The 26383-nt window shown below is 45.2% G+C and overlaps 1 protein-coding gene across 5 annotated transcripts in view; it reads left to right on the top strand.

Moving 5' to 3' along the window:
* Positions 1-26383, top strand: part of LOC121850384 (band 4.1-like protein 1) — a 56968-nt gene that overhangs the window by 22791 nt on the left and 7794 nt on the right. Inside the window, exon 1 of one of the 5 annotated variants that reach the window (XM_042341898.1) lies at positions 964-1047. The exons of 2 other annotated variants lie outside the window; for them this stretch is intronic. The gene's annotated coding sequence lies outside the window, so the exon portion shown is untranslated. Of the gene's footprint in view, positions 1-963; positions 1048-3935; positions 3997-26383 lie in introns of those variants that run through there. 2 more of the 5 variants (XM_042341900.1, XM_042341897.1) reach the window with 2 other exon arrangements.

Genomic DNA, 26383 nt, shown 5'->3' on the forward strand with positions numbered 1-26383 from the left:
GTTATCTCCATCACTGATTCATTCTTGTCAGTAATTCTGAGCTCATCAGTCTCCTATTCTTCAACTGTGATACATGTAAGTTCTATGAAGAGATTTTCCTGTGTTTTTTCTAAAAAAATTCAGTCATTTAGTTTTCGGTTTGTTCCTACATCCTAAAACTGTGGGACTGGAGTATCCTCTCGCCATGCCAAACTCTTAATTTATTCAGATCTTTCAGGGTTCAAAAAGAAATTGAGAGCAGCAACCATCAGATACCCAAAGCTTCTATTATTCAGCGCCTAAGTGCTTCTTCTTTTCTGTAATCCAGTCAAGTTTAAAAGTGCTCTCATTCCTGGCTTTGCTAAAAATACAGAGCATTAACTGAAGGCTGTGAGGCATTCGCACTTACCAGGCTCTGTAATGGCCTTAATAATTGCAGGTGAGTTGCATTTACTGATTTGGAGCATTGCCTTGAAATTGGTGCCTGTAAAATCTCTCTTGAACCAGGCTTTCAGTAACCTCCCTTTTGTTCTCCCACCCCCACCTTGCTCAGATTCCCACAACTGACACTGTGAAGAATTTCGAGATGTTATTGCTGTGTGAAAGGTGGAATGCTGGCATCCTAACACAGTGTCAGGGAAGGTGTAGCCCTGTGAATGAGACACTAAACAGAGCAGCCCCACCTGTGACTGTTCAGGTACATGTTAAATATCCCACGGCATTATTCAAGAAGAGAGAAAGGAGTTTCTCCCGGTGTCCTGGCCAACAACCTCAAATAAAATTGGATCATTCAGTTCCCTGCCCTACCAAAAAAAAATCCTCTCTCTGTCGCTGGTTTCACCGCAATTTTAGACGATAGGATAACATGAAAAATAGGTAATGCATTTTTCCACTCGGAGCTGCTTGTGGCCTACCGCCCCCTTGCCTTTGATTCCAAGAGAAAAACAAATTATTTCTACAAGGAAGTAAACTCGAACTAGCTGGAGCCAACTGGTTATGAAGCTCTCAGTGACAAAACACTGAGGATCTCTGTACTCGTGAAATGCTGGGTGGATTTGCTGTAAATCAGTAAGTGCTGTGATGTCTCTTAAGGATTATTTTTATTGAAGAGTGGGACATGGCATCAGAGACACCATTGACGATGGCATTTCTTTGTCTGCCGAACCGTTTCCTTCAAAAAATCGATCTCTGTTGGTTTAGTGGAGGGAATGATTTGCTTGTTCATGTCTGGTTAGATCTGGGCAATGTGCCACTCTTGTGGGTTTGTTTTTAAAGTTGAACTTAATTCTGAGGTACAAAGAAGAGCCTACAAGGGACAGTCTCCCAATGTGTAAGAGCGCAGGGCAGGCCAACGCAGCTGTTTTTTTTAAAAAAAAATTAGGCAGCAACAAGCAATTTATTTAGCAATTGAGAAATATGAAGTGTAATATACAAGGCTGTGTTAAGATCTCACTGGACTTTTGCCAAAGAGGCTTTGGATGTGATGGGGGAGAGGAGAAAGATGGCAGGAAAGGTATATGTTGGAGTGAAGGAAATGATACTGTGATTTCCGATTTTTCCATTTTAGATATTTAGTGTGTGTGTGCTGGGAGGCGGGGGGGGGAGGTGATTTTGTCAATTTGCTAGAAGTGGAGTCCTGTAGCTCAGTGGTTAGAGCACTCGCTTTGCAAGTGAGAGACCTGAGTTCAATTCCAGGCAGAGGGCGAAACCTTGGGCAAGTTTCCTTACTCCACACAGAGCCTAATAATAATAGTCCCTCCAAAACCAAAGACAATAACAAATTGGTCATTTTCAATCTACGACTGTTTGTGGGACATTGCTGTGCGCAATTGGCTGCCGCGTTCGCCCACAAATATAGTCAATTCACTTTACAGTGTATTCTGTGAAGCGCTTTGAGAAGTCTCAATGACCTGATAAGGCGCTGTATCAAATGCAAGGATTATTATTTGATATAGCGCCTTACACGTCATTGAGATGTCCAAAGTGTTTCACAGAATCTATTATAAAGTGGGATTGGCTGTGTATGTATTTTGTGCGAGAAACTCAAAATGAGAAATGGCTCTTTAAGGAGTGTTTGCATATTTCCACCTTGTACCTGTACTCAAAATCTTAATTGGAAACTTTAATTTGAATGCTAACAGCATCAGAAAACCATCGCACTGGGACGTCCTCCCGACGTGAAAAGCGCTATATCAAATGCAAGGATTATTATTATTATTATAGAAGTGTGAATGTGGGGGTAGAGAATGGGATCATCCCAGACCACCATTCGGTTCTCTCTGTTCAGCCAGAATATCACATTGGTCCTGTCAAGAACCTAACCCCCACTTTAACTTAGGTGAATGGGCTCGGGTGCCCAGACACCTATGTTAAAGACCTTATTGACATCCTTCCCCCACATGAAAAGTGCTGCATAAATGTAAAGTGTATATGCAGCCAGCTTTGACCCAATATAGTGTTTGCTGTTCTACAGTATGCAGGTGGTCCGAGCAGGAAGAGTGCTGTGTGGTTTAACAATGGAGGACTGCCAGTTCACATCATGATGATTCAAGCCTCCAAAGGCTCTCAGTATGTCTCCCTGCTGCTCTGATGTCTCTGTAGACTGACTGGCTGCTTTAGACTTTATATAATCTGGGGTCTGGACTTTCCAGTATTAAACTGCACATAGAAACCGAAGCACCGCAGTGTCAAATGGGTTACTCCAAACCCAGGCTCGCAGATAGAGATGGGTTGAGGGACTGAGAACTAATGGTGACGTGGGCAATCAGACCCCACTTGGCTCACTAACAGCAGAAGAGGAGAGATAAAAGGAAGGAGAAATCGGATTAGAATGTGAAATTAAATCATTTTGGATTTGATATCATGACTATAATGTCCAAACATCTCGGTAAGAGCTTCACTGTCAAGTGTAGTGACTATATTTGTAAGCAAACGTGGCAATACTATACGCACAGCAGCAAGTCCCACCAAGGGGTTTGTTGGCCAAGACACCAGGAGAGAAACTTGCTTCTCTTTTTGAATAGTTCCTGCGGGATCCTTAGAGTCCACCTCAACGTGCAGATGGGACCTCGGTTTTGCATCTCACCCAAAGGATACAGTGCTACCAACTGAGCCAGGCTGACGTTGGAATCCGTTTTAAATGAGAAGACTTTACACTAGGACACGTGCTGTAGGAATTTGAGAATGCTTTTTACTGTATGACGAATGTGGCGTTTAAATATTTTATACACGAACGCACTTTCAGGTACTGTATGGTTATGTTATTCTCTCTGTGTCACAACTTCTTTGTGTCTGGGTTTCAGAATGCCATCAGTCCTCTCACCATATTGGTGCCCTTTAACAGCAATGCACCAGTAGGAGGTGTGTGGGTGGCTATGGTTGGCAGCACATAAGCTGCTTGAGTGCATTCACTCTTAAAATGCGAAGATCATGATTAAAATCAATGAATCGAAACCCGGCTCAGGACTTTGAACGCGCAGACTAGGCCGGCTCTCCAATGCAATGCTGGGGAAAGTGCTGCATCATCAGAGGTGCCGTCCTTTGGACGAGACCTTGAACCGAACTCCCCACCTGCCAGTTCAGGTGGATGTGAAAGTTCCCCGTGGCGCTATTTGAAAAGAGAGGGGAGTTTGCTCCGATGTCCCGGCCAACAATCCCCCCCAGAAAAAAAATTGATCATTCACTTCATGGCTGTAGGCACGTTGCTGTGCACAAATTGGCTGCTGCTTACGCCTGCATATACAGTCACTACACTTCACAGTATATCTTGTGAAGCGCTGTGAGACTTCCTCCTAACATGAAAGGCGCTGTATCAAATGCAAGTATTATTATCAAGGCCAATTTTACGGTTTAAACCCTGGTAAACACTGCATCGATTCTGATTCACCCTGACTTAGCCTGTGACAGTTCCATTTGTTCTGTTCACCCATTCGCTATTTGTTTCCATCCCCGTTTAGGCGTGCTGGGAGCGTGGAGTGACAAAGGCCGGCTTGAAATGTAAGCAGAGTGCCTCACAATGTGAGTGCTCAGCATTGTGGCAGAAAGACATTAACATTTCATTCAATGCTTTTGGTCCAGATTCTGTGCTCAGAGGAAATCGAATTGCTCTAATACTACTAGAAGATCTTTTTCCTCTCCCTCGACCCAAGACCTTACACAATAAACCTTGCATTGTGATATATATATATATAGAGAGAGAGAGAGAGAACGTCTTTCACATCAGGAGGACCGCTCAAAGAGCTTCACAGGATTTATGGTAAAGTACACTGGCTGTATTTTGTTGGTGAACGTTGGCAGCCAATTTGCACACAGTAGTATCCCACCCCCCCCCCCAAAACAACCATGAAGCGAAGTACCAATTTTTTTTCTGGGGGAATCGTAGGCAAGCGCACCGGGAGAAACCTCCTCCTCTTTTCGAATAGCGGCCAAAGATCTTTCAAAGCAACAGGCAGACGGGACCTCAGTTTAATGTCATTTCCAAAGAACAGCACCTCCGACTGTTTGACCAGAATTGATGCTTAAGCACCCATGGTTCAGTTATACTGCTCTGTAGGAACTGATATCAGAGCGATTGCTTTTTCCTGTCGAGACTAACGAGCCGTGGAGTAGATCAGATAATAGCAATCGAGAGGCATGTTTTGTGTAATTACATTACTGCGGCAAAAAGAGGAATGCAGCAGTAAATCTCCTACTTTTGTTCTGTGTTTTTGTGCACATTCCAGCATTTTCTCAGCGATAAACAAGAGACGTAGTGGAAAAAGACTCAGACGCTCGGTGTGGAATGCTCCCTCGGTTCCAAGACAAGGGGCTGGGAGGTTTGGGGGTGGGGGTGGGGGTAGGGAATCGGAGAGAGGAAAGAGTCCTGGCTACAAGGTGGAAATTCACAACGACAATTGATTTTATTGCCAAATATTTCCTTTGGAATTTTAAACTGTTTAATGCAGGTTCAAGCTAACTCAGCCAGGCTGACCTGAAGGAGATGCGAATCAAAATGAGAGGATGTGGAACTTGCAGGCAAACTCACTTTTGCTTTCGGGACATTTTTTTGGAATCTCAAAGGAGTAGGATTTCTGTCCAATGGGGAGGGGGTGCAGGGGGGCTAAAATTTACTCTTTATTTACGCAGCATTTTAGAATTCTGAATTTGGCCTTACCTTTCAAGCAGGTTTTCTGAACAGAACGTACAGAAAACTACTTCAGAATTAAGGGTGATTAAGGAAATTAATCTTCATTTCAGGATTTTGCAAAATTTGAGACACGTTGAAATAGTAATCCTGATAATCCTCGCGTATTGATATAGCGGCTTATCACGTCGTCGATGCATCTCAAAGCGCTTCACGGGATATGCTGTAAAGTGATTGCATATTTTGTGAGCTGACGCAGCAGCCAATTTTGCACATAGCAAATTCCCACAAACACTCCTATGGAGTGAGTGACCAATTTTATTTGGGGGTGTGTTGGGTCAGGAAACCAGGAGAAACTCAAGAGTCTAGACCCCAGTTGGAATTTCTCGCCAGTAATGTTTCGTACTTGTTGGATCATTTTTCTTCTCCCTTAAATTGCCGGTAAAACCTGCCAATAAAAAGGAAATGGCTTCTGTGCTGTATCTTCTCTGTTCTACTTGAAACTAATTTTCAAATTACAATAAATTGGCCGGAGGGAATTGTTCATTTTCCACACAAACAACAATAACTGCATAGCACCCCTCACACAGAGTAGAGCCCCAGAGTGCTTGACAGTGGCGGAGCATGCTGCCAAACCGGTGTGTTGGGGGTGACTCTAGGCACGGTCGAAGAGGAAGGTCTTCAGGCGCAACCTGAAGGGAGGCAAGCCTGTGGATAGTGGAAGTGTTTCAGGGAGTAAGTGCGGCCACCAATGGTGAAACGGAGGACATGCAGGAGGCCAGCCGAACGGAGGCAGCGGGTAGTAGGTTGGGGAGTAAGCAGGTCGGAGAGGTAGGGAGGTGCCAGGGCATGAAGGGATTTGAAGACAAATTCTAGCAAAGAAGCCGTGATTCATGAGCCATAAATGCAGATCCGTCCATGTTGGGAACGGAAATTTGTGGTCAGGGGGACACTTGGATCGCCACAGAATGTTTCTCGTTCTCCTTGTATCTTCGCTTACTCCTTCAGCAATTGATTCTCAGCAGTCAGGGTTATTTCGAGTGAGTCGTGCAATCTCATTTCGCAGATCAATTTATAACCGAATCGTGGCTCGCAGGTTAGTGCAATGGGGGAGTTGAAAGTGCCAAACTGTGTAATATTTCTCTGCCTGGAATGAGCACGAGCCATTTAGGTGGAAGCAGTGGAAGGAGGAGCAAGACTGGGGATGCAACTACATTAGTATGTGAGATGCGATGCACTGCTTTAACTGCACGTATATTATATCCTGTCGGCATCATTAGGACTCAGGGGAATTAATATTATGGTGTCATCCATCGTGTCGCTGTCTTGAGATCTTGATGCTTCATCTGATTTTTAACTGAGCTACGGAAGTGATGAGTGTCATTAGACTCGGGGGTAGGTTTGGGAATTAGCATGGTGAGAACTGGAAAATGTTAGAGAACCAAATAAAACAGTATTTTTTTAAAAAACAAGCAGCGAATGGGAGTGACCAATTCAGACCAAATGGTAATCATCCTCGAGTTTGATTCAGCGCCTCTCATGTTGGGATAGCGTCCTAAAGCCTTTCACAAGATTTACTGTAAACATAGAGCGACGATGTGTTTTGTAGGCAAACGGTGAGGTGCTGGGGTGTGAAGAGATTTATGGATGAGGGTTAAGGATCTTAAAGCCTTGAAGTCTATCCTATGGGAGATAGGAAGATGATGGAGCCTGGGGAGGACTGGGGTGATGGGCCTTCATGCTCATGACTGTGGTTACTTGCTTGAAAATGACAAGTGCCAGCCGCAGTGACCTTAAATATCGAATGTAATTACATTTCCCGAACTGAGTGCAGTCGCCGGGCGGTTGTTTGTTTTCCTTGGGCTGTAGCAGCAACAACAGCAACAACTTGCATTTATATTGCGCGGGGTAGCCTCCCGGAGCTTCTGACGGTGGCGGAGTCTGACCCCAAGCCAGGGGGAGAGGGAAGGGGTGGGGGGGAGAGGGAAGGGGGGGTGGGATCACCGAAAGCACGATTAAAAAGGAAGGTCTTTAGGATTTGAAAGCAGGGAAGGAGGGGGCAAGGCGGAGGGTTTGAGTGAGGGCGTTCCAGAGCTTCGGGGTGTAGTGGCTGAGCTGTTTGCAGCACGCGTTTATTGATAGTCCCTCACCGAGTCTGTTTTAACCTAAAACACACGGCTTGTTGCAATGCAAAACAGCCGGGCACGCAATGTGACTGTGCTGACAGTATCCCAGCAAGAAGTGCGATTCACATCAGGAGACTTGTTATGAAACTTTTTTTTTGCCTCGCTGACAAAAGGATGACAACTTATTGTGTTCTGGGAGCTCTGGAATTGGTGCTCGAATGTCACAGGAAGGCAGTCGGTGGAATCCCCTCTTGTTGATTTCTTGTGGGAATCCAAAGATATTGCGTAGTCTGCTTTGCTCTGGTTATAGTTTGATAGACTCTGGTATCATCTTAACACGTCTCCTTTTTCCCTTTGTCCTTGTTTCAGAATTTGCATTCTATAATGATTCTCTGGCATCAATCAGTGTCGACCGGTGCCATCTGAATAGCCCTGATTACACCAGGTCCCTGCTACCGCGACTCTTCTTGAATGTTTGTTCCCCCTCACCCCCCGCCCCGCGCTTTCATTCCCACAGAACGGCACCTGGAAATAATAATAATCCTTGCATTTAGGATTAATGGTTAATAAGCAGCAGTGGTCAGTATTAGGACCGCTGCTGTTTTTGGTCTATATAAATGACCTGGACTTGGGTATAGGGAGTACAATTTCCAAGTTTACAGATGATGCTAAGCTAGGAAAAGTAGTAAACGGTGAGGAGGATAGTAGCAGACTGCAAGAGAACATAGACAGACTGGTAAAATGGGCAGACACGTGGCAGATGAAGTTTAATGGGGAGAAATGCAAAGTGATGGATTTTAGGAAGAAGAATGCGGAGAGGCGATATAAGCTGATGGTACAATCTTAAAGGGGGTGAAGGAACAGAGAGACCTGGGGGGTCATATATTTAAATCTTTGAAGGTGGCAGGACAGGGAGATAAAGCTGTTAAAAAAAGCATACGGGATACTCGGCTTTATAAATAGGGGCATAGAATACAAAAGTCAGGAAGTTATGATGAACCTTTATGAAACACTGGTTAGGCCTCAACGAGAGACTGTGTTCAGTTCTGGGCACCACACTTTAGGGAGGATGTCAAGGCATTGGAGAGGGTGTAAAGGAGATTTACCAGGATGGTACCAGGAATGAGGGACTTCAGTTATGAGGAGAGGCGAGAGAAGCCGGGATTATTCTCCTTGGAGCAGAGAAGTTTAAGAGACTTAATAGAAGTTTTCAAAATTATGAGGGGATTCAATAGGGTGAACAAGGAGAAACTATTTCCACTGGCGGGTGGGTCGGTAACCCGAGGACATTGATTTAAAATAGTTGTTAAAAGAAACAGAGGGGAGGTGAGGAGAAATGTTTTCATACAGCGGATGAATGCTTTGCCTGAAAGGGCAGTGGAAGCCGATTCGATAACAACTTTTAAGGGTGATGTAGATAATTATTTGGGGAGGACAAGTTTGCAGGGCTATGGGGAGAGAACGGGGGAGTGGGATTGCTTTGGAGAGCTCTTTTCAAAGAGCCGGCACAGACACAATGGGCCGAATGGCCTCCTTCTGTGCTGTATGATTCTATGATATGATTTGATGAGTGGGAACCTGGTTGTTAGTCAATTGGTGGATCGCTTTCCGGTGAAAATAATCCCTCTTTTTAAAAAAATAATGATGATTTGGTCACTCAATCCTCAATTTGGCTTCTGCATTTCGCCCACAAAATACAGTCTATTCACTTTACAGTGTATTCTGCGAAGCGCTTTGAGAAGTCTCAACGACCTGATAAGGCGCTGTATCAAATGCAAGGATTATTATTTGATATAGCGCCTTACACGTCATTGAGATGTCCAAAGTGTTTCACAGAATCTATTGTAAAGTGGGATTGGCTGTGTATGTATTTTGTGCGAGAAACGCAAAATGAGAAATGGCTCTTTAAGGAGTGTTTGCATATTTCCACCTTGTACCTGTACTCGAAATCTTAATTGGAAACTTTAATTTGAATGCTAACAGCATCAGAAAACCATCGCACTGGGAGAAGTTTCCCCGAAATAATTGTTTTTCGTTTAATTACCAGATGCTGCTGGAATAATTAGTGCATTAGATGACACCCTGTTTCAGGCAGGTGTGACATTTTCACTTCCCTATCACTACGCTTTGAAGTTTTTCTTTCTTCAGCCCAAATGAGTTGATGTTTCAAAAAATACTTTGAACATTTGCCCTTTGAACCGAGCAGGAGTTCAGATCTCTACACGCCTTTACCTACCAGTAAACAGGAACCCGGTTGTCAGTCGATTGCCGTCAGGTAATAATCCTCCTCGCACCTCCACTCCGCCCCCCGGGAAAAAAATGTGGTCGCTCGTTCCACGACCGTTTGTGGGACATTGCTGTGTGCAATTGGCTGCCAAGTAGCCCCCACAAAATACACATTCAATCCACTTTACAACATATTCTGTGAAGCGCTTTGAGATGTCAATGACGTGATAAGGCGCAATATCAAATGCAAAGAATATTATTATGAGTGTGTGCGTCTTTGTCTCTCTTGCTACAGCTCATTGAGACAGCCCAACATGAGATGCTTTGTGGAAATGTTGACGTTGTGCCGTATGGTAGTATGGCACGGGTGACTTTGAGCGAAGGAATCTTTTGCAACAGGAGATATGCGGGCAGTTTGATATTGTACAAACGTGTTTATTGGAACGTTGAAAGATTTCATCATTAATCTTTGTCAGCCACTCACATCGCTTATTCTCGACGGAGTACAGTCCAGATAGCAGCAACGCACACATCACTGCCCGGCACCTCCCTCTCAGTCATGCTTTGAACGAGTTTATTGCAGTGATTCTGACATGATTCGGGGGAGGGGGGTGGAATTTACAGCAGATTAAGCTTTTGCTGGGTGTAAATTGTTTTTAAGATGCTGCCCCTTAATTACCCTTTTGCACTCTTGCCTTGAGATCATGAATAAAGAAGCTTACCTGCCAATCAACGGGCCAGGACAAAGCACGACGGAGCCCTGCAAGAGAAAGATGAAATCTCTTGTTAATAATAATAATAATCCTTGCATTTGAAATAGTGCCTTATCACACCCTTGAGCTGTCTCCAAGCGCTTCACAAAATATACTATAATGTTGATTGACTGTGTATTTCGTAGGCGAAACTCTTCCCTGTGGGTCGTATTTTACACCTGGATTTCTTTAGGTTGGGGAATTTTTTTTGAGTTGAAGTAACTGCATTGGAGTTGTAAACCAAGACTGTCAGCTCAGAGCGCCCTGTGTGGGGCTCGATCCCATGACCTTTTGACAAGATGGCGAGATTGCTACCAACCGAGCGTGGCTGACATTTGTGAAGGACTTGCGTTGAAATAAAATTTCTCGTGTAATTAGTATACGTTTTTGCAACAAGCATATTTATTCGCAACTTGGCAAATCCATTTCCTTGGTTTGGGCTGACTTATTATTCTGCTGGGTTGCTGAATCTAGGCTTTTTCCTCGTTCCTTTTCCATTTTGTCGGCTGAACAGGAGGGGCACCTTACATGAGCGTCATCCAAATTGCTCATCAACTTTAGACTGGTTTTCCCAGTTCAGGCAGTTGGAGATGAGGCAAGCTGTTTTGCATAGGTAATGCTGTAATTGCATTGCAAAAGACCTGGGTGTTCAGTGCTTCTTCATTAGTTTACATTTGGTTGCGGTCAAATCTATTGGCAAATCACTAGCACTTCAGTGGAAGTGTGTGTCACTGTGCACCCATCACATGGAACTCACAAAATCTCTGTGCCACTTCAAGGGATCACAAGAGAGATTCGAATCAGATTCTCATCATGGCATCACGCTGTTTCTTAAATGAGTTCAGCATCCTGGCTTCAGCCACCCTTCCAGGTGCTGATCGATCACAAAACTCACGCCCCTGCACTTTATTGAATATCCTGGAAGCGCTTTGGGACATCCTTCTGACATGAAAGTCGCTATACCAAATGCAAGAATTATTATTATTATTATTGCCATTTCAGTTGTTAAATACCTTCTGGCAAAGAAATACTTTGTTTTTTTTGTCCTGAGGTTGCCTTTTGCAACTGTAAACCTTTGTTCCCAATGTTCTGCTGTCTCGTTCTTAAGTGATCTGGGATGTCGCCCGGCGTGGAGGGCACTATATATAAATGCACGTTGTTGTTGTTGAATGCTTTCTGACCACTTGGCGTTTTGTGCTGTTGTGGTGCTGGGAATTGAATTGCTGCATGAACAAATTAAGAGTCAAAACTGGTCCATACGTATTGAGCTCTCTGTGGTGCTTGCTGACCTTGGACACCGGTGTGAAGTCTCTTTGATGCTTTCTCTGGATGCTGAGAAAACATCTTGTGGCTTTGAGCCAGAGAAAATTCATCTGGGGACCATTGGAGAGAATTAGATTTGGCAATGCGTTGATGATTTTCTTCCTGCACTGCAGTTCTCCAGAAAAGAACTGCATTGGAAAAGAGCTCCCCCTTTAGCACTGCATTGGAGTGTAAACCAAGATTGAGCGAATCCCCAATGTGGGGCTCGATCCCATGACATTTTGACGAAATACACAGTCAATTCACTTTACAGTATATTCTGTGAAGCGCTTTGACACATCTCGAAGACGTGATAAGGCGCTAAATCAAATGCAAGGATAATTATTATTAAAAATATTATTCCAGTCACCAACAGGCTCGTTCTGATTTTATCACCCTCCCAAATTCACGCAGCAGTGGAGCTTCATGTGAGCTGGACAAGTCCTGTATATAGTCGTCTGCCCTTGTCATTATCTGGCCAGACATTAAGGAAACCGTTCAAGAGATTGAGTGATTTGCTTTTCAACTCAGATAAGTGTTTTAAAAAAATATATATAAGAACCATTTGATATCACTTCATTGAGAGTCTCAAAGCGCTTCAGAGAATATACTGTAAAGTGTAGTGCCTGTGTATTTTGTGGGCGAAACATGGTGGTCAATTGAGCACAGCAGTGTTCCACGTGCAGTCGTGGAGTGAGCGACACTGCTGTTTGTGGGGACACTGTTTGTGGCTGCCGCGTTTCGCTCACAACCTGCACAGTCACAACCAGCGCTTTGGGACGTCCTCCCGACGTGAAAGGCGCTCTATAAATGTCATTTTGTTGTTGTTGTTGCCAATTCGATTTACAAGATACTCCGTGAAGCGCTTTGAGACGTCTCAATGACGTGATAAGGCGACATGTCAAATGCAAAGATTATTATGATTATTATTGTAGTCACTGACTACCCTCCCAATAGAAATAGCGGCAAGCCGTCGCTGCTTATTCCGCAGTTTAAGGGGTTAATTGTCTCTCTCTCGCCAGAGCAGCGACTGTTTTGTAGGATCCTGTGTTCGCGGTTTTCCATGCCAAAAATTGCAATTCGATTTGCATGAGTTCATTTCGTCTCTCGCTTCATCGATTTCATTAGGCGTCTCAGGTATACATTTGTCTGGGCTTCCAAAAAAAAACGCCCGTGAGTTTGCAAACCAACCCCTCCCCTTCCCTCCCCGGCATCCTTCCCTCTCCCGTTTCCACCTGTCCCAACTCAATGGGGCAGTCTTTTACCGACGGATCACTGACCGAACCGGCATTTATATCCCAACGGCACATCTTGGACAAAATGAAGGAGCAGCTCAAGCAGTTAGTGCGCCAGGCTAGCTCCTCCCCGTCACTGCAGGGCTTGAGGGTTTCACAGTGAAGCATCTGTCGAGCAGGCATCTCCTATTGAGCTCAGGTTATTTTTCCTTTGGACTGCGCAGAGATCCTCGGAAACTTGCAGAGATTGTGAGGGAGACACCATTCCCCCCCTCCCCGCGCCCCACCCCTTCCCCGTTAATGTCCATGCCTGCACTTTGGGCCCTCGTTTCATCCTCTGCCTGGTTGGTTTCATCAATATTAAGCAGGGGTTCTGCCCAGCATCTCCAGACCTCAGTTGGCATGAGTTCTTGATCCAGTTCCTGACAAATGCTTATTTGCTGTTGTCGCCTGCAGTTTTCGAATGGGCGAGAGGAAAGCAAAGTATTTCCAGCTGCTTTAAATGCTAAAGGTATGTGGAGGGGGGGTGGAAGGGTGTGGTTTGGGTGTGTGGAGGACAGCATAATTTGTGGGGCTTATGCTGCTGCTGTAATAATATAAGATTTGCATTTGATGTGGTGCCTATAAACATCAAAACGCCTCAAAGAGCTGCACAGGGAATTGCTGGCATGTGTAGTGACTGCGTATTTTGTAGGCAGCCAGGTTGAACACAGCAAGCTCCCACAAACAGCCAAACATTGAGTGACTTAATATTAACTGTAGGGTTGTCGGCCAGGACGCTGAGAGAAGAAACTCCCTGCTCTTTTCCAATGGTGTCTAGTGATCTTTAACATCCACCTGAAAAGGGCATAGACGGGATCTTGGTTTAATGTATCATCCGAAGGAGTGATGGGTGGAGAACTTGTTACAGATTTACACCAGGCTTCCATTAAAACCCGTTTTCATCTTTGTCCTTCTGAGGGTTTTATTTTCAGGGCAGAAAGTTCTGGCCGTTTGTTCAGAACTGTTTTCTATACATAGTCCAACCCTTGTTGTTTCTCAGCAGTTTCCATCGTTCAGACTTCTTTTCAGTGCTCACAGGATTGTATTCCTAAAATTAAACAAACCCCCAAAACAGGTTTGAAATCAAATTGTAATGGCATCCAGCCCAGCGGTTGATTTTTGTCCACCCGAGACCATTTCCACCATTCAAATGTCTGCTCCCTACCTTCTGGGTGTACGTCCTTCAATGGCAGCAGCAGAACCCGGCGTGTTGCGATGACACTGTGCACGGACAGTGAAATAAAACCGTTCGTTGCTGAAGGAAGGCAAGTAGGAAATCCAGCCCTTGGCAGCCAAAAGGTTGGACACCCTCTGGTCTGGGATTACATTCCAATGAATTGCTGGTGGGATTTTTTTGGAGGGGGAGGGGGTCGCTGCATTGTTGCAGGTCATTCAAATGAGACGTTAGAACAATTATACCCGTGTGGGTGCACGGTAAAGATGCCAAGGCACGATTAGAGCACGGAGGTTCTCCCAGTATCCGAGACCACAGCCCCTCAGATAAAATTGGTCATTTGTCCTCAATAATAATAATACTAATAATCCTTCCATCTGATATAGCGCCTTATCACATCTTCACGACGTCTCAAAGCGCTTCGCAGCATATACTGTAAAGCGAATGGACTATATTTTGTGGGCAGAACGCGGCAGCCATTTGCGTATAGCAGCGTCCAATGACTCGCCTTCCTGCGTGGCGGCCGCTATACGCAAGCACGTGTTGTTATTGCTGTTCCACAGACAGTCGCGGATTGAGTGACAAATTATTTTTATGTATTTTTATTTTTTGAAGACATTATTAAACCCCTGGGAAAACGATCCGCCAATTGACTAACGGCCGGGTTCCTAAGCACTGCTAGGCAAACAGAGTAAGGAAACTCGCCCGAAGTTTCACCCCCGCCCGAGTTCAAGTGAGATACTAAGAAAAATGAAGTACTCGCCACGGTGAGCAAAGCCACGTAAAGAGAAATCACATAAAAGGGTATTTTGGACTCAAGAGACAGTCGCACTGCGGTCGAGTCGAGACAAAGTAAGACCACTTATATGTTTTCATTCTATTACGTGGCTATTTTTGTGCAACACTGGAGGTAGGAAAATGGACTTCAGCTTTAAAATATTTATGGCCGTGTGAACTCTTGATCTCTCATTTCTACTGAGGTGTTGCAAGCTGCTCTGCAATATCTCGAGCCAACAGGATTGTTGAGGCTGCGCGATTTACCCTGTTGGGCGACATGATTGAGAGAAGTGCACCCAGGCTGAAACTCACTCACCCACCCAACAACAACAACAACAACAAGATTTCATTTATAGAGCGCCTTTCACTCGGGAGGACGTCCCAAGGCGCTGGACAGTTGGGTCAGGACCCGAGCAGTGGGGGAAATGGTCAGGGCGAGGGGAGGGAAGGGAGGGAGCGAGGAGGGGGTAGATAGTCGAGAGGGGAGCTGAAGGCACAGTCAATGAGAAAGGTCTTGAGACCGGCCTTGAAGGAGGAAAGGGAGGAAGCGGCGAAGGCACTGGGGGATGGAGTTCTAGAGCCTGGGGGCTGAGAGGCTGAAGGCCCGGCCACCGATGGTAGGGCGGTTGGGGCGGGGGGTGTGGAGCAGACCGGAGCCAAAGGAACGGAGGGTACGGGCAGGTAGGTAGGGGGATAGTAGGTCGGAGAGGAAGGAGGGAGCGAGGCCGTGAATGGCCTTGTAGGTGAGGATGAGGATCTTGAATTCGATCCTCTGGGGGATGGGGAGCCAGTGGAGGCGAGCGAGGGTGGGAGTGATGTGGTCCCGAAGCCTGGTGCGGGACAGTACACGAGCTGCAGAGTTCTGAATGACCTGCAGTGTGGAGGGAGGTGCCGGGAAGGCCGGCAAGGAGAGAGTTCCCATAGTCCAGCCTTGAGATGATAAAGGCATGGACCAGAGTTTCAGCAGCGTGAGGGGTGAGGTAGTGCCGTAGTCTGGCGGCCCACCCACCCACTTCACTCAACGCTACCTGGTCTTCCGCGAGTTTTGGGGATTATCATTGTACGTGACTTGCCTGCGATGATAAAGGCTTCGCTGTACAGACACCGCTCTAATTGCATTGGCAATTAATGGTCCCGTCGCAGATCAACCACCTGTGTTTATGGGATTTGGCTCAGGCCCACTTTCCACCCAGAACCTGCTGAACAGATAAGACTATTGCAGAGTACAGTTAGTGGATTGAGTCCCATTCCCTTCAGGTGAGAAGCAATCAACATTACATCACCTGCTCTGTGCTCTGTTGATATTCGTAATCACTGGACAGTTGTTAAGATCTAATCTCCATCAGACCTTTGTTACCTTAACGTTGTTGCCATAGACTAAACAGGACAGGGAGATGGGAGACAATCTTGCAACACAAAGGGCTCAGGTTGACACCTCATTTAAAGGTAACAGCAGGTTACACAAGAACTATTTATGTGTCAGCCTGTCTCAGTGGGTTCTTGACTCTGCATCAGAACCTTGTGGGTTTACAACTCATGCCGGGACTTTGAACTCCACAGAATCCAGGCTGACAATTCAATGCAGCACTGGGGGTTGCACCCAGACATTGTGCCTCACCGTAAAATCCTGTGAAGCGTTTGGAGATATCTTGGTGGCGTGATAAGGCGCCATCTCAAATGATACTACTACAACTCATTGTTACTACTATAAAGCAAAGTCTCTGTGTTAATCTTCCATCTTCTCAATGTCTACGTGGAAACCCGGCAAACCTTCCAATGTTTACCTCTCGTTTGCCCCCAAGCCTCAGCAACACAGAGTCCTGTGGTGAATACATTGTGATTTCCACATCAACTCCAAACCTGCACAAGCTCAAAAGTGCAGGGTTCTGGTGATTTGCCAGAGAAACACATGGTGTGCTCTGAAGAGAAATGTACAGCATTTTCACAAGGTATTAATTTATAGCTGAGTGTCAAATCTGTAGCTCTCACTCATTTTCAAGCAACACAATTCAATTGAACTCTCGTTTTTCTTTCCGTCCTCCCCCTCGCTACAAGCCGGTGGAAGGTGCAAATCAAAGAGGGGTTTGGATTTTTGTATTGAATGTGACGTGAGGTCATAAATATTATTGTAAAGGCGAGGCACTCTGCAGTTCAGCACTTGCTGCCCAGAAACTGGCAAAACAAAAGTTTATGATTTGCTTTGTTTCAAAAAAGGTATTTTGTTGCTTTGCCACAGATCTTTAGCTCACCCTTTATCCTCCCTCTTTGGCAGATGTGTTTTCTGACTTGTCGAAACGCTCTCCTAAGCTCGCCACCTCCGATCGGCTAACTCTGGTGTCCTACGCACCCCCTGGCCAAGCTTCCCAATTATAACCTCTGGAACTCCATCCCTCGACCTCTCTACCTCATGCCCCCCACCCCCTCTTTCCCCTGATCTGTCTTCAGGTTTTGCCCTAAAGCCTTGATCCTGCCTATGGTCACTTAATCCCCCTCCTCCCCCGTCCCCCCACTTGCCGTCTGCCGGGCCATTGTCAAGCCTCTGAGATGTTATTCTACGTGAATGGCGCTGTATAAATACATCCAATTTGCTCTTCATTCCTGTTATGGAACTGGTGGGTTTCTGCATGTGACAAACACCGGGCTGACAAAGATATATACTGTGCGTATACAAAAGCAAACTGTGGTTGTTGCTGCTCTCCTGTTCTCACTATTTTACACTGTTCCCTGTCAAATACTGAAATTTCCCTGATTGTCTCTGTATTTCCCAACTGCACTGCATGTCTTGTACTGACTGGGCTGTGGTGGGTGGCACATTGTTTATGTAGAGTCAGGCTGACCTCAGTGGGGAGATAGATACCCACAGGTTTGTGCAAATGTGCCTTGAAGTTTGTGTTGCAAAGGAAAGGGAATCTGAATAACCCCAGAAGCCTGAGATTTCAGCTTCTTTTTGACTGTAGCACTGTTTCGTCTTCAAATTTAAGGTAAATGTGGTGACATGGGGGGGGGTTAGAGCATCATCCCATTGCGTCTCAAGTGCTGGGATGTGACATTGTTTTATTTTTGCACCCGCTTTCGGTCATCTTTCCCCTCCACCCACCCCCTTTGGCTCCCACCCACAGCCAGCGGTGTCGAGCGCTTTGAGACGTCCTCACAACGTAAATGGAAGTAGATAAATATTTGTTAGATCAGGATATTAAGGGAAATGGGGCAAGGGCGGTAACTGGTCTTGAGATATTGTTTTATGTATCCAATTCGCCCTTCAATCCTGTTATGGAACTGGCTTCAGCCCTCAGACAGTTGAAGGTACACGCCACTTGTTAAAGTTCTGGCGTCTCTCGCTAGTCAGATGCGGTTTATCAGTTTTGCTGGAGATTGAATTGTATTTATCGGTGAACTATCACAGGGACATTCTGGACGTTTCCTAACTGATGGGATCACTGAATCTGCGCTGAAACGAGGCAATATTCCCCCCCTCCCCCTTTGTGTTTCATTGGCAATTTATTTTTGTTGTACTGTTGGCAGAGATGCTGTGCTGACTTCAGCTTGTTTTCCATTTGCAGTGTAATTTATGATGCCTTGCGTTCCGTGTTCCCAGAGATTCTGCATTACCCAGTCAGATATTTGCCAGCAGTTTGTGAAGTGTTCGAAAAGCTAAATGCAGATGACTGCAGCACACATCAATCACCGCGCGCGCGCGTGTGTGTGTAGTGTGGGGGGGAGGGGTCTTGCTTTTGGGAGTGGCGCTGAAAGCAGAATAATAAAACGTTTTATCCTTTTGAAAGGAGATTCTTTAAAAGTGTGTAATTTGCACAGTTTGGGCCACTTCTGTGGCCTTTGCAGACATCTAACTAGAAATCATTGCTGTAAAAGCAAGCCCGACTCCAAATTGCGGGGCTACGAGAAAAAGGCAAGTCAACAGGACCCGATAGATTGCTCTTCAAAGAGTTATCCCAGACATGATGGACCGAAGGGCTGCATATTTGTGCTGCATATTTCTAGAGTTCAGTGTTTTTAGCTGTATTCCATATTGGAAATTTAGAGGCCAGTACCACTGCTTCAAAATATTTGAGACTTTGAGCAGATAAATAATAATAATAATCCTTGCATTTGATATAGAGTTTTTGACATCTTCTAGATGTCTCAAAGCGCTTCACGGAATAGACTGTAACGTGAATTGAATGTATATTTTGTGGGCGAAACGCGGCAGCCAATTGCGCACAGCAGCGTCGTGGATTGAGTGACCAAATTATTATGGGTTTTTTTTCTTGAGGGATTATTATCAGGCCGTGTGGAGTAACGAAATTTGCTCAAGGTTTCATCCTGCCGGGAATCAAACCCAGGTCTCTCGCTTGTGAGGCGAGTGCTCTGACTACTGAACTATGGGATATTCAAATGCAGTGCTGAGGGGACGTTGCATTATCAGTGGTACCGTCCTTTGGACAAGATGTTAAAATGAGGTCCTGCCTGTGTCTCTTCAGGTGGATGTCTAATAATAATCCCTCCAAAACTAAAAACAATAATAAATTGGTCATTTTCAATCTACGTCTATTTGTGGGACATTGCTGTGCGCAATTGGCTGCCGCGTTTGCCCACAAATATACAGTCAATTCACTTTACAGTGTATTCTGTGAAGCGCTTTGGGACGTCCTCCCGACGTGAAAAGCGCTATATCAAATGCAAGGATTATTATTATTATGTCAAAGTTCCTGTGGCAATATTCGGAACGAGAAGGAAGTTTCTCCCTGTATCCTGGCCAACAATCCTATATGTCTGTTTGTGGTGACAAATTGGCTGTCGCGTTTCCTTACAAATACAAAGTCACTACACTGCTGCAATTCCCAAGATCACAAGACAGGCTTGAATGAAGAAAGATTTCCGGTCCATTTGATCTAATTTTTCCAGAATACCCACAGTACCGTCCCATCGAAGCTTTCTTTTAAATACGCCCAGTGTCCTGGCTTCAACCTCTCTTCTTCATAAACTGCTCCAACCATTAATTACACATTGGATTAAAAAAATACAATACTGCCCAGTTAACAAAAACAGAAGTCGCTGGGAACAGTGTCTGTCATGTGTAAGGCTTTGAGATGTTTCAATGTGCTAAGTGCTCTATCAAATGCAGGTGCCATTATTATTAATGATAGTGTCATTGGGGGGAGGAGGTGGGAGTCTGGAACGTAGATAAATAATGACTCTGAAAATCTGCTCTGTGTGTTGTACAAAGGCTACCGCTATTGATTAGTTCCCAGAAAAAAAGCACTCCTGCAGTGGAGCTTTCTTCGGAAATGCTCAAGTAGATTTTCAGTGCTTCTTTGCTTTACATTAAGGCTCTAGCTTCCACAAACTACACAGGCAGCTCACCGCAAGCCTGGCGTGGTGCTGGGAGCATAGCCAGCCGCTTCCACAATGTTGGAAATTGACCATTATCTGTGCTGCGGTTTGCTGGGCTGCGTGACAATGCCGGTCCCACTGTGGCCCAGTCATCCCTACGATTGTCATCAGAGCGGTGGATGGGGTGGATAATTGGCTGGACGGGGGTGTGAGCTGAAACTGTGAGGCACTGTACATGATGATGATTTATGAGCGTTTCTCACAGGGATCGTTTCCATTGTTCCCCCCGGATCGCTGAGTTTGGTACAGAGCGCTCTCTGGGTTACCTGCTTGTCAGGCGCCCCGGCAGCAGAACGAAACTGACAAAATGATCGGGTTCAGCGTGAAGTAGGTTTCTTCACCCTCCCTCCAGCTTTCGCTGCTTGTTCTGTTCTGAACGCAGCAGATGATGTTCACACAAGCAATATCCGGCAAAAACAGCCAGCCACGAAGGACCAATTTATGTCTAGGACTCCGGGAGAAACTCCCTTCTCTTTGTTTGAGGTCGTAAACAGGAATGGTCAGAGTGGCGAGGGAGAGACCCTATCTGATGGTGGCAGAAACCAGAGGAGGTGGGCAGAATCTTAAAAGTTAGAGCCAGACCCGTTCACATCAAAACCTTAAAGATGTTTCTTTACTCGGAGAGTTGTTTTTTGGTGTGGTGGAATTCACCATGCCATAAGACTCAAAGGCTTGGGAATAAAGGAGTGTGTGCCAATGCTTGAGAGCGAAGTAGATAAAGACAGTACTTGGTAACTGAGGGCATTGAGGGTTATAATAATAATAATAATCCTTGCATTTGATACAGCGCTTTTCACGTCGGGAGGACGTCCCAAAGCGCTTCACAGAACACACTGTAAAGTGAATTGACTGTATATTTGTGGGCGAACGCGGCAGCCAATTGCGCACAGCAATGTCCCACAAACAGTCGTAGATTGAAAATGACCAATTGTGGAGGAAAGGCGGGCAAATGGAATTGACTTACAGATCAGCCATGAGCCATCAGTAAGAGAATGTGTCACTGGATTTGGTTCACAAAATATGCCCACCCTAAGATAGGAGGAACATTCAATCCCAAATCTCTCTGGCACTGGATTCAATCCAAGGGCTAGAAGTTGGACAGAATTACGTTTCCTCTGGTTAACTGGAACAGCACCAGCTGTGATGCCCAGAGGCCTAAACCAAAAGCCTCTTTAGCTGCGAGACATGGCGGTTAATTGCAGCCACACACAGCAGCTTGTCAGTAAGCTACGGCAGACATGGACGCCTGTTTTCGGTGACTTGCCTTAACCCATTGGTGGCGGGTTGAGGAGGACCACCATCGATGACGCTTGCGAGTGGAGAAATTGCTGCTTGTGAGGGAGACGCTGGAATCCGCAGCTGCTGTCGGGTTGCACAGCATACTCTCCAGTCAGTGCTGTTGTAATTATACAGTGTCTGCTTACTGGAGCGCACATCAGGTGCACATGTGTGCCTTGTGCATCCATTTTCACAAAGAGCAGAAAATGTGCCGTTTATTCCTGCGAGCACGAGATTAGAGACCGCGATCCTTGAAGAGATGGCGTAGCTTTTATGGCAAATGCTGTACCCAAACCGTGGACTGTTACTCTGAATTACTCGGGAATAAACCCTGCGCGAGGGAGGGTGCCAAGCCTTTTGTCAGCGCATCTCGAGTGTTATAATCCCTTATTACAAAGTAATAATAATAATTTGGCCAATCAATCTACGACTGTTTGTGGGATGCTGCTGTGCACAATTGGCTGCCGCCTTTCGCCCACAAATGTACAGTCAATTCACTTTACAGTATATTCTGTGAAACGCTTTGAGACCTCACAAAGACATGATAAGGAGCTAGCTCAAATGCGAGGATTATTAAGGATTACGATTATTATGTTCAAACCGGCTGAATTGCTTGTTCAGTGGTCAAACAAATATTTTCAGATTATTTCTGTTAATTATTATTATCATTTCGAACTGAACGGAAACAAAATCCGTTACCAATGATCGAAAATCGCCCTTTCACTCAGTGGTGGAGGGAAGCCAGTCGAGAGTTTCCACTGAAAGACTTTGCTCCTTTATCGCTTGACCCCAGACTAGTTTATGTTTGCAGATGCCACTTGCGAAGAGCAGAGGCCTCAACACCCTGCTTACCTAATGAGAGTATTCGGCGCAGGTTGGCTAGAGACGAGGTTTGGTTCAGAGTTGCTGTTTGTTCATCCCACACTCCCCCCCCCAAAAAAAGCTATTGTCAGTCCGCACTTTCGGTCTCCTTTTCCCTCTTCGTCCCATCCCCTCCCTTCCCCCAGACTTGGGTGCTCAGCCAGAAATGTAAAGTGCTCTTTGAAGCCATCCTCCCGTGGTGAAAGGCACTATATCGTATGGTTTTACTGTGGTTGTATTTTTAGATTTGGGCAAAAACGTGCGATTTCTAACACATTCCTCCTCGAGTTTGCAGACTTGTGTAACGCTTGCGCAGTCGGAGTGGGTTAGATTTCAGACACCTTCCCTCTCAGTCACCACCCCACCACCCCCCAAACCCCTTCCTTCCCCCCCCACCCCTCACCCTGCACTGCCTGCCACACATCTGCAACGTGTCCTTTATCCCACCCCGAATGACAGGCAGCAGATGAGCGGCTTCCATTCGCAGCAGAAACCACAGGAGCGCGGCTAATTTTTCTTTAATTATTCATTTTTAACATTTAGAATTTCCAGACAAAAGCCCCTCCTGCCTGCCAGCTGCCTGTTTAGTGGGGGAGGTGGCGGCGAGTGACTTTCTCCTCCCCCTCCCCACACTGACTTGGCAGGAAACAGCTGAGATTTATTGTTTAATTTTTTTTTAAAAATTATCATTTTTTGATCATCCCGGCGATGACAATTTTTGATTTTGTTTCTCTTGCCCTGCTGATTCCGTGTCGGGTTTCCTCGAGCCCTGGAGTCCTGTCCCTTTGTGATGAATTTTTGAGCCTGATTTCTCTCTGGGGAGGGGGGGGGGGGGATAATCCTCTGACTGTCTGAATCCCATTTAAATTAGCCGTCGCGCTTGCCTGATGAAGTTCACTTTTATTTTAACGTTTCATTCAAGTCATAGTGCAAAACAACAACAACAACAGCCACTTGCCTAACGTTTCGATTCCCGGGCAGGGGCGAAACCTTAGGTAAATTTCCTTTCTCCACACAGCTCTGTTGATCTTAGGAACCCCAGAAATAGGGACCCAGATGTTAGTCGTTTGGCCGATCGCTTTTCCGGGTTTAAAATTCTATTAAAAAAATAATAATTTGGTCACTCAATCCACGACTGTTTGTGGGACACTGCTGTGGGCAGTTAGCTACCATGTTTCACCCACAAAATTCATAGTCAATTCACTTCACAGTATATTCTTTGAAGCGCTTTGAGACATCTCAAAGACGTGATAAAGCGCTATATCAAATGCAAGTATTATTATCATTATCTCTTGCAGCGGAGGGGAGTTCCAGTTGGTGTTACATGTTATTGTGTTGTGCGATTGTTATCATCATAATAATAATTAATAATAATACTTGCGTCTGATACATCGCCTTAAAGCACTTCACAGGGTTTGCTGCAAAGTGTAATGACTTTTTGTAGGCGAGAGCCAATTTGTGCCCAGCAATGTCCCACAAACAGCTGTAAAGCAAAGGACCAATTTTATCTGGAAGATTGTTGGCCAGTGTCACTGGGAGAAATTGTCTTTATTAAAAAAGGGGGAGGGAGGAAATCCCACTAGTGCTAACATTGCCAAAAACACTGGACTGTGTGTTGACTGGAATTTCACCCCAAGTACCTGGTATCTATCTATCCATCCATCCTTGCATCCTACTGGGTCCTCAGTGTATTGGGGGATGAAAAGAAGGAGGAGGAGGGGGTTGGGAAAGATCAAAAGGTGAAAGGTTTTATCTTCTGGTGATGGGGAGATGTGGGGGAGAGAAAATGCTTTGATAGCGATGAAGTTACTAACATACTTTATAGTGTGTTGGATCGCCTGAATGTTCAGATCTGCTGGAATTGATGCCCGTAAAGACCGAATGTCTCTTCCTAATAGCCGCCAGACACTTTTTTAACTACATTTCACCACAAAACGTTTTCTATTGAACTCCCCAAGAGACCGTCCCGCAAGAATATTTCAATTAATTAACAAAATTAGGGAACAGATTGGCTTTGTGTGACAGCTGTTCTTACTGGTTGCTATTTGCAATCTTTTTTCCCCACTGCCAACTCCTCTCAAGTGAATACCTCTCTCTGTCCCTCACTCTCTGTCGTGTGTGTGTCTCTCCCTCTCTCTCTCTCTCTCGTCAGCACATTGAAGGCTGAGATACCCGTTTTCTTCTGCGACTCCCTCCTCGTGGCTGTTCGCTTCCCAACATGCGAGATTCTGTATTGAGAAATACTGCGATTTTCACAATGTAACAGCTCCCCTGGTCTGGCGTGAACGTTATTTCTTTACTAACTCGGCACAGGGTTTCTTATTCAGAAAGCCTTTTAAGAAATCTCGTATTTTAGATGCCACCATTTTTTGTGTGTGTCCCATTGCAACATTTTAGTGGGATGTTTTGCCCATCTCTCAAACCTGCTCGGGTCCAAACCCCTGACTGTCCTGTGCCTTGGGACGTCCTCCCAACGTGAAAGGAGTTAGACAAATGTAATTTGTTGTTGTTAGTTGACAGGAATAAGAATGGAAAATAGACTTTACGTTTTAAACATTATTTTTTGCTGTTCAAAGCACACAAGGCGATTATTGTTGCTTGGCTATGACTCGTGTAAGTGAAGTGTTCCAGAAAATTTAACTAATTTGCCATCGGCATGTACTGATTAGATATTGCAGCTCTATGTTACAACGATGCATCAGCAAGCTCACTGTAATGCTTTGTCAGCATCTTGATACCAAGGGAGTCTGAGATAGCAGCATGAATAATAAATAATCCTTGCGTTGGGTATAGCGTCTATCACGGGAGGAGAATATCTCAATGCTCTAGTCTGCCTGTTCAGGTGGTCATTGAAGATCCCATGGCCCAACTTAAAATGAGAAGGGAGTTTCTCCCAAAACTAAAATTAGTCATTCACTTCTTGGCTGTTTACAGGATATTGCTGTGAGGAAATGGGCACCGGGTTCAACCTATACAGCATGTAGTCGTTGCAGGTTACCGTAAATCCTGGAAAATGCTTTGACATGTTCTCTTGACCTGAAAGGCAAAAGGCAAGGATTATCATTATTATTATTAAAATTATTAGAGTATCTGACATTCCCACCACGTTTGCTACATGATCTGCTGGAGAATCGACACAGCTTCACATAAAGAGACTGGTAAAACTGTGTTAAAAGCTAATGTCTGACAGCACGACCTGAACTAAACCAAGCAGGATGGAATTAAGCAGGCCTGTACCTGCCCGCACCAGTGAGATGTTAACTCATTGTACTGGTAACAGCATGTCAATCGTTTCAATGTATTTCTTTGCCTTGTATTTTCTTCCCCCTGCATTTTAGGCCTTCCCTGACTAAGTGGGTGGAGTGGGAAGAGCTGCTTTCAGATCCTTTGCCAATGTCATGCTGTCACTGTCTGTCGAAGCACATTTTGCATGCAGTTTCCTTCCTCGCTCCTGTTTAGTGAGCCTGTTGGGCTTTCCCATGGGAATCGTTGGTCTGGAGAGCACTATCATCATCATAACAATATTAGAATAATAATTCTTGGATTTGATACTGGGCTTCTCACGTTGTGGAGACGTCTCAAAACGCTTCACAGGATAATAATAATAATAATAATCCTTGCATTTGATATAGCGCCTGATCACATCTTCGAGACGTCTCAAAGTGCTTCACAGAATATACTGTAAAATCAATTGACTGTATATTTTGTGGGCGAAACGCGGCGGCCAATTGTGCACAGCAGCGTCCCACAGACAGTCGTGAATTGAAGTAATCAATTTATTGTTGTTATTAAAAATTTTGAAGGAATTATTAACCCCGGAATGCGATCCGCCAATCGACTAACAAACGGGTTCCTACTTACTGCTAGGTAAACAGAGGCGTGCGGAGTAAGGAAACGTGCCCAACATTTCGCCCGGCTTGGGATTCAAATTCAGGTCTTGCGCTTGCGAGGCAAGTGGTCTAACCACTGAGCTGTAAAGTGGATTGACTGTGTGTTTTATGGACGAAATATGGCAGCCAATTTGCGCAGAGTAACATTCCCACAAACAGCCATGGAGTGAGCGAGCAATTTTATTTTGGGGGGGGATTTGTTGGCCAGGACACCAGGAGAGAGAAACT

This window comes from Callorhinchus milii, unplaced genomic scaffold, assembly GCF_018977255.1.
Source record: "Callorhinchus milii isolate IMCB2004 unplaced genomic scaffold, IMCB_Cmil_1.0 Scaffold18, whole genome shotgun sequence".
Taxonomy (NCBI): Eukaryota; Metazoa; Chordata; class Chondrichthyes; order Chimaeriformes; family Callorhinchidae; genus Callorhinchus; species Callorhinchus milii.